This window comes from Capsicum annuum, chromosome 10, assembly GCF_002878395.1.
Source record: "Capsicum annuum cultivar UCD-10X-F1 chromosome 10, UCD10Xv1.1, whole genome shotgun sequence".
Lineage (NCBI taxonomy): Eukaryota > Viridiplantae > Streptophyta > Magnoliopsida > Solanales > Solanaceae > Capsicum > Capsicum annuum.
In genome coordinates, this window is record NC_061120.1 from 17,300,543 (window position 1) to 17,313,336 (window position 12,794).

The 12,794-nt window shown below is 34.6% G+C and overlaps 1 pseudogene; it reads left to right on the forward strand.

Moving 5' to 3' along the window:
• Positions 1-1,458: 1,458 nt before the first annotated feature.
• LOC107855742 overlaps positions 1,459-12,794 on the forward strand; it is a 49,569-nt pseudogene continuing 38,233 nt past the window's right edge.

Below are 12,794 nucleotides of genomic sequence, written 5' to 3' on the forward strand. Positions count from 1 at the left end.
CTTTGTTTACCCCATTTAAGCTTTAGTCCTATTTTCTTTCATACCCATCTTTTGGAATCAAGATAAAGTCAGCAAAGCTCAAAAGAAAAATGTCGAGCAAAATAATAGAGTCAGAAAGTTTCAAAAAGAAATGAGAGAAAAAATGTGTCCAAACGAAGGAAAAGAAAAGAGCGTCAAGAAAAAAGTAGAGTTAGAAGGTCCCAAAAAGGAAAAAAGTCAATAAAAGAGTTAACAAAAGAAAAAAAATCAGAATCAAGCAAAAGAATATGCCGCCAGAACTACGCATGACCTGATTCTCCTCTCTCGAGGGTCAGATACGTAGGCTGCCATACTCTGGGCTCGGTCTAACCAAATAAATAATTTAGAATTGCCCAGTCAAAAGAAACTGGGACATGAGTTAATCCTCATTGTTTGAGTCGATTCCAAAAGTTGTAAGTCCCACCCCACTTCAACTTTCGTTTGGGCCGCATGCCATCCTTTCTTTCTAACCCTATTCAAAAACCAAACTACAACGAAAGAAAGGCCTTCAGATCAATCTTTGAGAATTCTAAGGCTAAGCATGCAATGGATGTGATGACGTATTTTAGGAACTACTTGCCTTCCTCAGCATAAGGAATTAGGAGAGAAATGAAAATGAGAGAGTCTTATCGGTGAAAACCCTCACGGGCACTATAAGATGATGGTGAGTTGAGATTAAAAAAATGAGAGAGTTTTATTGGTGAAAATCCTCACGGGCATCGTAAGACGACTGTGAGTTGAGAGAAATAAAAATTAGAGAATATCATTGGTGAAAAAACCTCACGGATACCATAAGACAATGGTGAGCCGAGAGAAAGAAAATGAGAGAGGCTTGTTGGCGAAAATCCTTCAAGGTGTCACTAGCCGAATGAGGTCTCTGAATGCAATTGACCTAAGAAAGTAACTCAATTTCAAGGTCGTTAGCTCAACAACAATTGGTGAAAGTTTGGATGAAAATATCAGGCAGCTTAATCCAAATGCATGGCATAATCATTAGAGTTGATTGTCATTTTAGATAAATTTTTCGTTTCTTTGTTTCAAATGAGGACATTCATTGTCTTTTCTTTCTTCTCTTTATCTTTATTTTTATTTTTATTTTTCTTGAGTTAGTTATCCAAATTAAAAAAATCATTGTCATTTTTCTCGTGTCTTTGAGTCAAGTCCATGACAAAATAAGTGAGAAAAGATTTCAAAACTGGCTACCAGCTTCTTCAATTGCACAAAGCAAGACAAAGTCAGCATATGAAAAAGACATGATTGTGAGCCGAATAAGACATGCAGAAAGTTTTGTTAACAGACAAGCTTGGGAACTGATGAAAATACCAAGGTTTAAAGAGTTTATCTGAGAAACATGGCAAAGCAGAGATACTATATTTGTTTCAGTCACTCTTAATAATCTGAGTTCGGGTTAGTGATTCAATAAGTCAATGATATATGTTAATGGTTGGAAGCAAAGTTAAAGGTGACGAGGGCAAGAGCGATCATCGCGAAAGGTAAAGCCACAAACCAACCACCATATTTTAAAATCACAAGTTTTCTTTGATGAAACAAGAAATATATTACCTTCAAAGAAGGGACTTCAGAGCATAAACATCAAGGGCTGCAATGCCTCACTTTTACTAATGCAGGAAGCAATATTGCTGCACAGGTTTGATAATAAAATCATGGTAAAAATTTATCATCCTATATCCCTCAGAGACACACTTGTCCAGGGATTTCAGTTTTAATTTGCTAAGTGATACACTTTTTAAATTAAACCTTCACTCCTAGGAGACGTACCTTCTAGTCGAGTCATTTCCCTTGAATCTTAGAAGGCGTACCTTTTAGTCGAGTCATCTCCCTTGATTCCTATAAGATGTACCTTTTAGTCGATTCATTTCCTTTATTCCTAGAAGACGTACCTTTTAGTCGAGTCATACCCCTTGATTCTTATAATATGTACCTTTTAGTCAAGTCATTCCCCTTGACCCTTAGAATACGTACCTTTTAGTTGAGTCATTTCCTTGATTCTTATAAGACGTACCTTTTAGTCGAGTCATTCCCTTTTGATTCCTATAAGACGTACCTTTTAGTCGAGTTATCCCCTTTGATTCCTATAAGATGTACCTTTTAGTCGAGTCATTCCCCTTGACCCCTAGAAGACGTACCTTTTAGTCGAGTCATTTCCTTGATTCCTATAAGATGTATCTTTTAGTCGATTCATCTCTTATGATTCCTATAAGACGTACCTTATAGTCGAGTCATTCCCTTGATTCCTAGAAGACGTACCTTTTAGTCAACTCATACCCCTTGATTTCTATAAGATGTACCTTTTAGTCGAGTCATTTCCTTTGATCCCTAGAAGACGTACCCTTTAGTCAAATCATTCTATTTGATTCCTATATGACGTTCCTTTTAGTTGAGTCATACCCCTTGATTCCTATAAGACGTACCTTTTAGTCGAATTATTCCCCTTGATTCCTATAAGACGTACGTTTTAGTCGAGTCATTCCCTTGACCCCTAGAAGAAGTACCTTTTAGTCGAGTCATCCCCTTTGACCCCTAGAAGACGTACCTTTTAGTTGAGTTATTCCCCTTGACCCCTATAATATGTAACTTTTAGTCGAGTCATTCCCCTTGACCCTTAGAAGAAGTACCTTTTAGTGGAGTCATTTCCCTTGATTCCTATAATATGTGCCTTTTAGTCGAGTCATTTTCCTTGACCCCTAGAAGACGTATCTTTTAGTCGAGTCATTCCCCTTGACCCCTAGAAGACGTACCTTTTAGTCGAGTCATTCCCCTTAACCCCTAGAAGTTGTAACTTTTAGCCGAGTCATTCCCCTTGACCCTTAGAAGACGTACCTTTTAGTCGAGTCATTTCCTTTTATTCCTATAATACGTACCTTTTAGTTGAGTCATTCCCTTGATTTTTATAAGACATACCTTTTAGTCGAGTTATTCCCTTTGATTCCTATAATGATGTGACTTTTACAGAAGTCCTTTGATGATAAATTGGGGCAAAATTTAATTCTTGTGTTTGGAACTTCACTTTCCTGACATATGAATTCTCTTTATAATAATATTGGTCTGGGATAATTTTCTTTTAGTTTTGATATGATCTCTGGAGCTCACCAGAAGAACAGGGCGAATAAAATGAAAGTCAAGAAACAAAGTGAAGAAATTGAAAGACAACATATGGAAATACCAAGTCAAGAGCCCGCCTGAAGAACAGGGTGATGAAATTAAAAGTCAGGAGACCGCCTGAAGAACAGGGTGATGAAATTGAAAGTCAGGAGCCTGCCTGAAGAACAGGGTGATGAAATGGCAAGTCAGGAGCCCGCCTGAAAAATAGGGTGATGAAATTGAAAGTCAAGTAACAAGGTTAAGAGATTGAAAGTCAAGCAATAAGGTGAAGAAGTTGAAAGTCAAGCAATAAGGTGAAGAAGTTGAAAGCCAAGCAACAAGGTGAGGAAATTGAAAGTTAACAAAATGAAAAATAGCAAGTCAGGATCCCACCTGGAGAATAGGGTGAAGAAATTTAAAGTCATGCAACAAGTTGAAGAAATTGCAAGTCAGGAGCCCGCCTGAAGAATAGGGTGATGAAACTCAAGTCAAGAGTCCAAAAGAAGCTGCATAGATAGGATTTTTGTAATTTCATTTATGTTTTTAACTTGTAATTTTTATTTTTAATGTAATGACAGAGCTGTGGACTGGAACCTCGACAGGGACCTCACTCGACTCTCCAACTCGGTTGTCCTTCTTCCTTTTATTTCTTCCTTTAAATAATGGTCGGGTCAAAATTTGGTCTCGTTGTCTACTTTTTTTGTCTAACAACACTCTGTGTTGACACTCAAAAAGGGGCATGATGTAGACACCTAATTTTGTCTCTCCTGAAGTCCAATTTTATCCATTTTCAGCTCACCTTATCACCCTCACCCATGTAATTATCCCTTCATAAAATGACCAAAAATATCAACCCCTAACTAATTTTATATTTTCTAACAACCCTTCTCTATTAAATTTTAACACCTCACATACCCCACCTCACCACCTACCCACATGCCCCCCCTTCCCTTTACATTTTAATTATCATTTAACAGAATAAGGCACAAAAAATTCTTCCATTTTCTTATAGACACACGGGCCCACAGAATACTACATCACTCTTTTGGACTAAATATAATTCTCACAGCAAAAGGAAGGTTTTGACCATTCTTTTTCATTTAGCATACACACAGACTCCACTCACGTAATAGGCACCAGAGTTGGAAAAACCTCAAAAAAATAATCATAATCCTTCATGACTACTCACAGAACACAACAAACACAATAAGCACACACCACCGTCTTCTCCACAAGCACCCGATTCCCATCTATTCACAATACACACTCAAGATACTCACTGAAAAAAGAGAATCCCACACGCACAACTGATCAAAAATTCATACGGACACTGGTCATTGGAAAGGGGGGAGAGAGAGGAACAAGGGGTGAATTGGAAAAGTTGTTCTCCAGCGAAATCCTGCCTGAAAACTTTGGTTCAGCCAGCAAGTTGGCCAAATCGATAGTTTACTTTGACTCTGGTGAAGCTGTCAGTCTCATCCCATCCCGAAAACATTGAAACAGCAATAAATAGCCAATTAATCGAGCCTAGCCCCCTGTTTCTTCTATTTTCAGGACCAAAATCCCATATCTTCGTCTTAATCTTCGCTGATTGAATTTTTCTTGTCGACGTCTAGAGTTACGAGATTTGGGGTCGAGTTTGGTGTTGTTGAGGTTCTGCTCGTTGGTCGAGGTTTAATTCGCGGATTCGAAATGTAAATTTATTCTTTTCATCCAAATAATATTTGAATCAGAAAAGCTTTTGAGGTCCACTCTTCATCTCTATTTCTTTAATTTTATATGATTATAAAGGTGTTTTGATGTGTTTGTTCTATCGGGTCATTTGTTGCTTGATATATGTTATGTTGAATGATTGACTTTGAATGGCATAAATTGGATAAAAATGATATCTGGTTGAATAATTAAAATTGGTAATTGAATGCCAAAATCGAGTTTGAGAATGCATTTGGGGGTGGGATTGAGAAATTAATAAAAAGGGTGAATTTAGATTTCTTTTGATTTACTGTTGTTTCGTTTAAATAAGCATGAATGTAGTTGGAACGTGATAGAATTATGACATGTTGAAATGAATAGGCAAATAGTAGGGTCAGGTAGGTAAATTTAGAACTCATCGAATGTTGAAAAATGTGTGTTGAATGGCTTGTTTTTTTTATGGTGTTTTTGGATCAAAGTATCATTTGGCCGGGGAATGCCCCAAGATATTCGTATTTATTCGTTGGGGAATACTCCAAAGTATTTTGTACCCGGAGGACGTTCATGATGAAGGCCCGAGGTGTCGGGTAGAGCATTAGTCTAGGATTAGCTTAGAATAGGATTTATTTTTACGCATTTTTCTATTTTTGAATTGTATAATTGGACTGGACTTTATATTTTTTGGGATGCATTTTGTTTGATTTGTTTATTGCTTGTTTTATGTGTTTTATGTGGTTTGTACATTTATAGTGTTAAATTAGCCGATATGCCCCACCAAGCGACCGTGGTCGAACCACAGGATCGCGGGGTGCCTAACACCTTCCCCTCGGTCAACAGAATTCCTTAGCCGGAATCTCTGTTCGCAAATCAGTTTTAAAGAGTCAAAACAGTTTTGAAAAGGATTTTCCAAAGGTGACTTGGCACACCAGATTATGCCAAGTGGCGACTCTAAGCAAAAATTTAAATAATCCTTTTTTGAAACAAATTTTCAATCTTTTGTCACTTTGATAATAAAACCCTTTCGGAACTTAAAACCATTTTCTTTTTGGTTGAAAAAGGGGTGTGATATACTGAATAATACACGTAGTTAAATGCACTAAATACTGAACATTAACTTTGGTTAAACATACCATTGACAACATGGATAAACCTCAAGACCATATTGACCCAGTACATGATATTAAGAAATAGTAGATCTTCAACCTGCTATCCGGATTCTAGCTCAAAATCTATCAACAGCTACACATTCGAACCGAATATATAGATTCTGAAGCTAGAACTCACTCTAGCCTCTTTCCTTTATTTTAAAAAGAAGAGTTAAACTTCAAATTTCATTTTTAATAATTCAAAAAACTAAAATCAAAGAAGAAGGTCACAGTTAGCTGACAATCAATCAATGTAACATTAGTCTAATTTTGATGAGTCCTTCTACAACAACAACAACATACCCCGTGTAATCCCACAAGTGAAGTCTCGGGAGGACAGTGACTTCGCAAACCTTACCCCTACCTTGGGAGCTAGGGAGGTTGTTTTCGATAGACTCAGCTCAAATAAAAGCATTCAAGAGAAATTCAGAAAAACGAAAAACAACGAGAGTGAACAAGCCAAGTCTTGATGAATCCTTCTAGTTCTAACAAAATTTGGAATAAAGTATAATGCACAAGATTCATTAAAAAAAAATGCTTCACCGGATAAGAGTATCTAATTCAATCAATTAGGATTGAGATATAGTTAATTGATTAAGCTAAGTAAAAATAAATAAGATTGAAACTTAAACACGAAAGCAAACCTGAAAATGTGATGGCCGGAGCTCGCTAGTAGGATGGTGTGGTTCTCCGGCGTGGGGAAGAGAACATAGCAGCAATGGAAGCTATGTCTTCCTCGCTAGCTACTGCTGGCGTTAGGCGGCGGCGACGTGCTCGGCTGAAGCAGTGGCGGCGTCGGCTTCAATGAGTGGGATGGATCAGTTATGTGGAAAGTAATGAAGAGATAACATTGATGGATCAGTGAAACATAACAGTGAAACAGATATTAGCACGAGGAATATATAGATGTGAAACTATAAAGTCAAGACATCTAAGAGAATAACCTGCCAAAACTTCGTTTACATTCCCCTGTGTATTTCCTTCTCTAAATCCTTTGAATAGCTCATCATTAATCTGAGCAAAGCTGTTGCACCACAAATATAAACCTTCCGCACATATGATGTATAAATATGGCGTATAAGTGAAATTAGTGCACGTTACATACTTCTGGTGTCGAAAAAATCTCACAAACAGAATGGATACATTATAAACAAGCAAATAGAAGATCTGACGGACAGGGAATGGGTAAATACAACTTAACTTACAGTTTTGCGGAGTAAGCATGAGAAATTATTGGACTCCACTGACTTCTTTTTAAAATTATTTTCAAATGCACACATTTGATGGCATTGCGACATATGAAAAATAAACTAGAGGAATTGGTGTACATAGTAAAAAAGATAGATATAGCTATGCTTTAAAGACATTAGCACTAACAAATAGTATTAAAGGACGTAACTTAGTCCAAATAATTATGTTGGCAACTGAATATCACTTGCTAGTTGGACATGGGGACAAAGACAAACTCCCAACTACTACAATACATGTCAAATGGGAGCCCACAGACCCAGGAAACTTCAAGAAAAACACAGATGGTTCTGCATAAACAATTGCAGCAGGGCATTGGAGGGATTGGTGGAGTTTTGAGAGATCGTAAACACACTTGGGGAGCAGCTATACCAAACCTTGTGTCAAACCCAATGCAGCTCACACTGAAGCTATGTTGCTCAGACTCTTCAAGGATCCGATAGGGGTGCGACAACATTTTTGAAGAGTCCGAGCAACTTAGCACTAAACTACTTGCCAGACTATATGGCCTCAAATTCGCGCTAAAAAAATGTCTGTACCCATTAGAGATCAACACAGACTCCACCACAGCTACTTCCATGATAATGAATGGTCACTTCCCATATGATGACATAATTTTTGAAAACAGGTCATTAATGCACAGATTGGGCTGCCCAGTGATCAGACATGTGTTCAGGGATCAGAATAGGGTCGCAGACATATTGGCAAAGGAGGGTGCTAGGAGTATGTATTTTGGAGAACCTCTTGTTTTGAAATTTTGCAAAAGAAATGAAGGTAGACACTCTTGGAACTACATATGCCAGGAAAATTTCAAGTTGTCATATTAATACTACTGGCCTTTACTTGGGCCAAAACTTCTCTCATGGAGCAACCCCCACCTCTTTCCCTGATCTATTTTGTTACCAACTGTTAACTAGTACTAATATATATGAAATTTAGCTTACCAAAAAAAGAAAAGGACATTACCAGTTTCTGATGTGAAGTTTCTGAGATATGAAGGAATTGCTGCAAAACAATGAGGTCGAACATGAAAGAGTAAGTCGTAGTATGACACGTTCGTCCCCTGGAATATTTCCAAAATAATGTATTACATAGTGATAATAAAAAACTAATAAGAAGAACAAATACTTCAAAATTTCTACAACCTGATCCAATAACCAAAACCAAGATACAAGGATAAGAAACAAAAAGAAAAAAGGAATAATCATAATCAAAAGGAAAGAAAACTCACGAAAATGCCATTGGCAATAGCTTTATAATCAGAAGCTGAATTAGGTTCTGGAGAATCTATGAACATCTTTCCAGCCACACCTATCAAAATTCACAAATTAAATTTAGAAAAAGAGAACTCCTAGTCCTATCTTCCTACTTTTTTCATAACCGTGATGTCCAGTCTATAGCCTCAAAATTGGGAGAAACATGAATGTCACCTTTGGCTCTATAACTTTAAAAATTATGAACTATATTCCTTCCTCCTTGGACCTTAGAGAATTCTATTCCTGCAAATTTTCAAGTGGGTTAAAGAAATTTTATATGCAATCTGAAAAAACACATATATACCTAAAAGAATTTTGACCACATACCTTATAAAGAACAAACTTTGAGAACCCTATTTGAGAAAACCTAATAATTTCTAGCAAAGAGCTATTGTGTTTCTGCAAAATAAATAAATTGCATGTGAAAATTCAAAAAATGAATAGAAAAAAGGCATCGTTTCCACTCCAAACTATACAAGAAAAGTCAAAGTCACACATAAACTATACTAGTGAACTATTACACACCTAAACTATAAAAAAAGTGATACTTTTACACTCTGTCAGGCATTATATCACTTACATGTGATGTGGTATTTTACACGCGCTGCCACATCAGTGCCATTTCAGCGCCACATCAGCGCCGCATCAGCATAATTTGAAAAAATAATAAATTTATTATTTTCATAAATTTTTATTTTTTCTTTTTAATTTAATTTTTTTCCCTTCTTCTTCAATGTCTAAAACCTCCATTGTTGTCAATGTCCAAAACATCCATTACACCATATTCACCATCATAAACTCTATCCCACCAACAAAATTACCATAACAATTAATTTCTTCTAACAATGTTCTTCATCCGTAACCTATGTCTTTTCTTAAAAAGAAAAACTAAAACCTCCATTGTTGTCAATGTCCAAAACCTCCTTTACACCATATTCACCACTATAAACTTTATCCCACCAACAAAATTACCATAACAATTAATTTCTTCTAAGAATGTTTTTCATCCGTAACCCATGTCTTTCTTAAAAAAAAAAAAAAAAACCTCCATTATTGTTAATGTCCAAAACATCCATTACACCATAGTCACCACCACTGTTTCATTACTGTGGAGACCACTCGAGTTTCGATATTTTTTTCTCTGATTGGTCCTTTGGGGGTTGGTAAACATCCTTATCTTTCCATGTTTAAAGTCAATGTTAAGTGAAATTAATATCTGTTGATTTGTATTATAAAATGGTTTGTTTTGGTACTAATGAAGGTCAGAACTCAACATGAGGCCATGAAAAAATTTGAAAACAGAATTGCAGCAAAGTAATGAGCTGAATTGGCACTATATAAAGAAATCTTATTTGAATTGGACGATGAATAAATTGGAAGGTGAAATTAGTTTCAATTTGATGAGGGGTGGAGGATGGGATGTAAAGAAATTACATGATTTGGGGGCGGGGTTGGACCTTGAGGGTGGGGGTGATGAAGAAGATGACTTGGGGGTGGGGGGGAGATGGATGCTGGGGGCAGAGGCTGGAGTATTTTAATTTTTTTTATGTGTGTTATTTTTAAATTTTGACACGCCATTTTTTAATTAAATAATTATGTATTTTTCATGTCAGATCTAGGGAGTAAAAAGTATCATTTTTTTATAGTTTGTGTGTGATAGGTCACTAGCATAGTTTAGGTGTGGCTTCGACTTTTCTTATATAGTTTGAGGTGAAAACGATGCTTTTTCCCAAATGAATATTACCAACAAATCAATTTGAGCAGATACCTGATAGAATAATAACTTTAGACAACCCTATTTCATCAAAGGGGAATGAGTTTGAGCAAAGCGGAAATTTTAGGCTTTAATAAACAAATTTGAGCAGCTTTGACCAACAAATCTAACCCATTTTATTTCAAATCTGAGATTTTGATTTAGTTTAGAGCAAAAAGGAAATGGTGTTGAAGATTTTGAGAGTAAAAAAGATGAATTGTTTGAGCTTCCGTGAGTAAAGAACAGGCGGTGTTGAGAGCAAAGAGACGACTGCTTTTTTCTTTTAATTTTTCTAAAACTTTACCTATATAATATCTACTAGAAGGTTCCACTATTATAGTTATTAATTAAAGTTAGAGGCGACAGGGTCACCACATAATAACATTCAGTGGAGACATTATATTTGTTGCCACTGTAAAATTGGAGCCAAAATTTTATTATTTGCGGGAATTAAAAATTTCAGTATAATGACGCCTATTAGAGGCAAAAAGAATTAGTCGACGCTAAAAGATGATGTATTGCAGCGACAACATTTGTCGCCACTGAATATGACATTTCTGCAGCAATAAATTGACTCGCCACTAATTATCACCACTATAAAGCCAAGCTTTTTTGTTGTAGTAAGAATATAAATAGGATCTAATAAGATCTATCAAAATCTAGTTGATATGTATCAGGATTTGAATTATCTATCTTTTAGTCAGAAACTAGGAATATTTTCTCCTATAAATAGAGAAATTGTGTTCACTGTATATCCTTGATAATCTCTTATCCCTCAAGAGAAATAAAGAAACCTCATCTCTCTCTATTTATTCTTGTTATTCTTAGTTTATATTTCATAACAACTATAGTATTTTATTGATGAGTTGTTATATAATAAGAATAGATGGAGAATTTTAACTCTCTATATAGGTATTTCCATTTAAGTAGGATTTCGTGATGATCCTTTCTCTCTCTCTTCATGTCTTTCTACTATATTTTTTTCATATCTGTGATGTATTTTACTTTGAGACGAAAATTTATTGAAAATAATCTTTCTATTTTCCATTACTCTCCTCAAATCTTACTTATGATTTATTCGATATATTGTTATTTTGTTTTCTCGCTTTGCTTGCTCATCTTTTCTTTTGTGATTTTATCCTACACATGAACCAACAAATAATACTTCCTCCGCCCTCCATTCATCTTTACTCAACTTGACTTTTTATTTTATTTTGAAATGTTCAATAATATTTGTCATGTTTATAAAATTAATGGATAATTTATTTATTTTTATCTATTTTATTTTTATTATTAAATTTAATTTTCATTATCTAATATATTTCTCAAAATATTAAATTAATTATATTCAAAAGGTAATGTGATAAAATTATTCTGTCATTTACTCTTCTTATGCCTGTGTCAATAAAAAATGGAAGTATGTGTCAATAAAAAAATAAACAAATTTATTGCTTCTTAAGCCTGTCTCAATAGAAAAAAAAAAAATGAACGAAGAAACTATTTTGGAGCATATATTTTTAGACATTGACTTATGTCAATAATGATTATAATTGGGTGAGTTTGAATTTTTTATAGCTGCCTTACTAAAAATGTAAAGATTCCCTTTTATATTTATGGTCTATTTTCCTCCTCTCTTTTTGTTTGTTTTGTTTCATTTGCCACCTTTCTTTCTTTCCCTCTACTTTCGGTTGCTTTCGCTCCACGCACTCATGATCACTATCGTTAACCTACCTGTTACATTCTCCTCTTTCTTCAACCTTCAAAAATATACTCTCCATTTAAAAACGAATGATTTATTTTTTTTTTTAATCTATTTCAAAAAGAATGATTCTTTCTGTTTTGGATAATACTTTAATTTCTACTTTGCATATGACATGTTTAGAATCATAATATTAAAGGACATTTTTATATATTTGACACAAGTTTAATTTAAGGCCACAAGATTCAAAAGTCTTCTTTATTTTCTTAAACTTTGTGTCAAGTCAAAGTAGTCATTCTTTTTTAAACGAGGTCATTCTTTTTGAAATGGAGGGAGTACTATTTAATTTTATTTTTCTATTTTTGTGATTTCATAGTTTAATTATTAATTATTTTTATGTATATTTTTGTCATATTTTCGACCAACAGAATTGTAAAAAGAGTATGTTTATTTGTATTTTATTAGACTGAATCGAATGAGTTAGATTAGAGTTTCTTTTATTTTTAAAAAGGAATATTTAACGTTGATTTGAGCTTTTCTATTATAAGGTACAGTTGAAAAGTTTGTTAGCAGTGCGGATAAATTTGATACCAAAGTATATATCAATGATAAATTTAGCTCCAAAAAAATAAATTATTTCATTAATATTTCAAAGTAGAAAAATAAATTTGACTTCTTTTCCCTTTAGTCTATCATTATTCATATATTAAAACATCTCAAATCTGATCAAGTTAAATTATCTTCATGTATTTAAATGTGTGTTTCATAAATGCATGATAGTATTAGTTAGGAAAATAGGAAAAAAACTAATGATAGTTCGGATGTGTTTCTTTTATCATTATCTCTTCTTTTTGTTTACCATATTTATCTTATATCCTTCT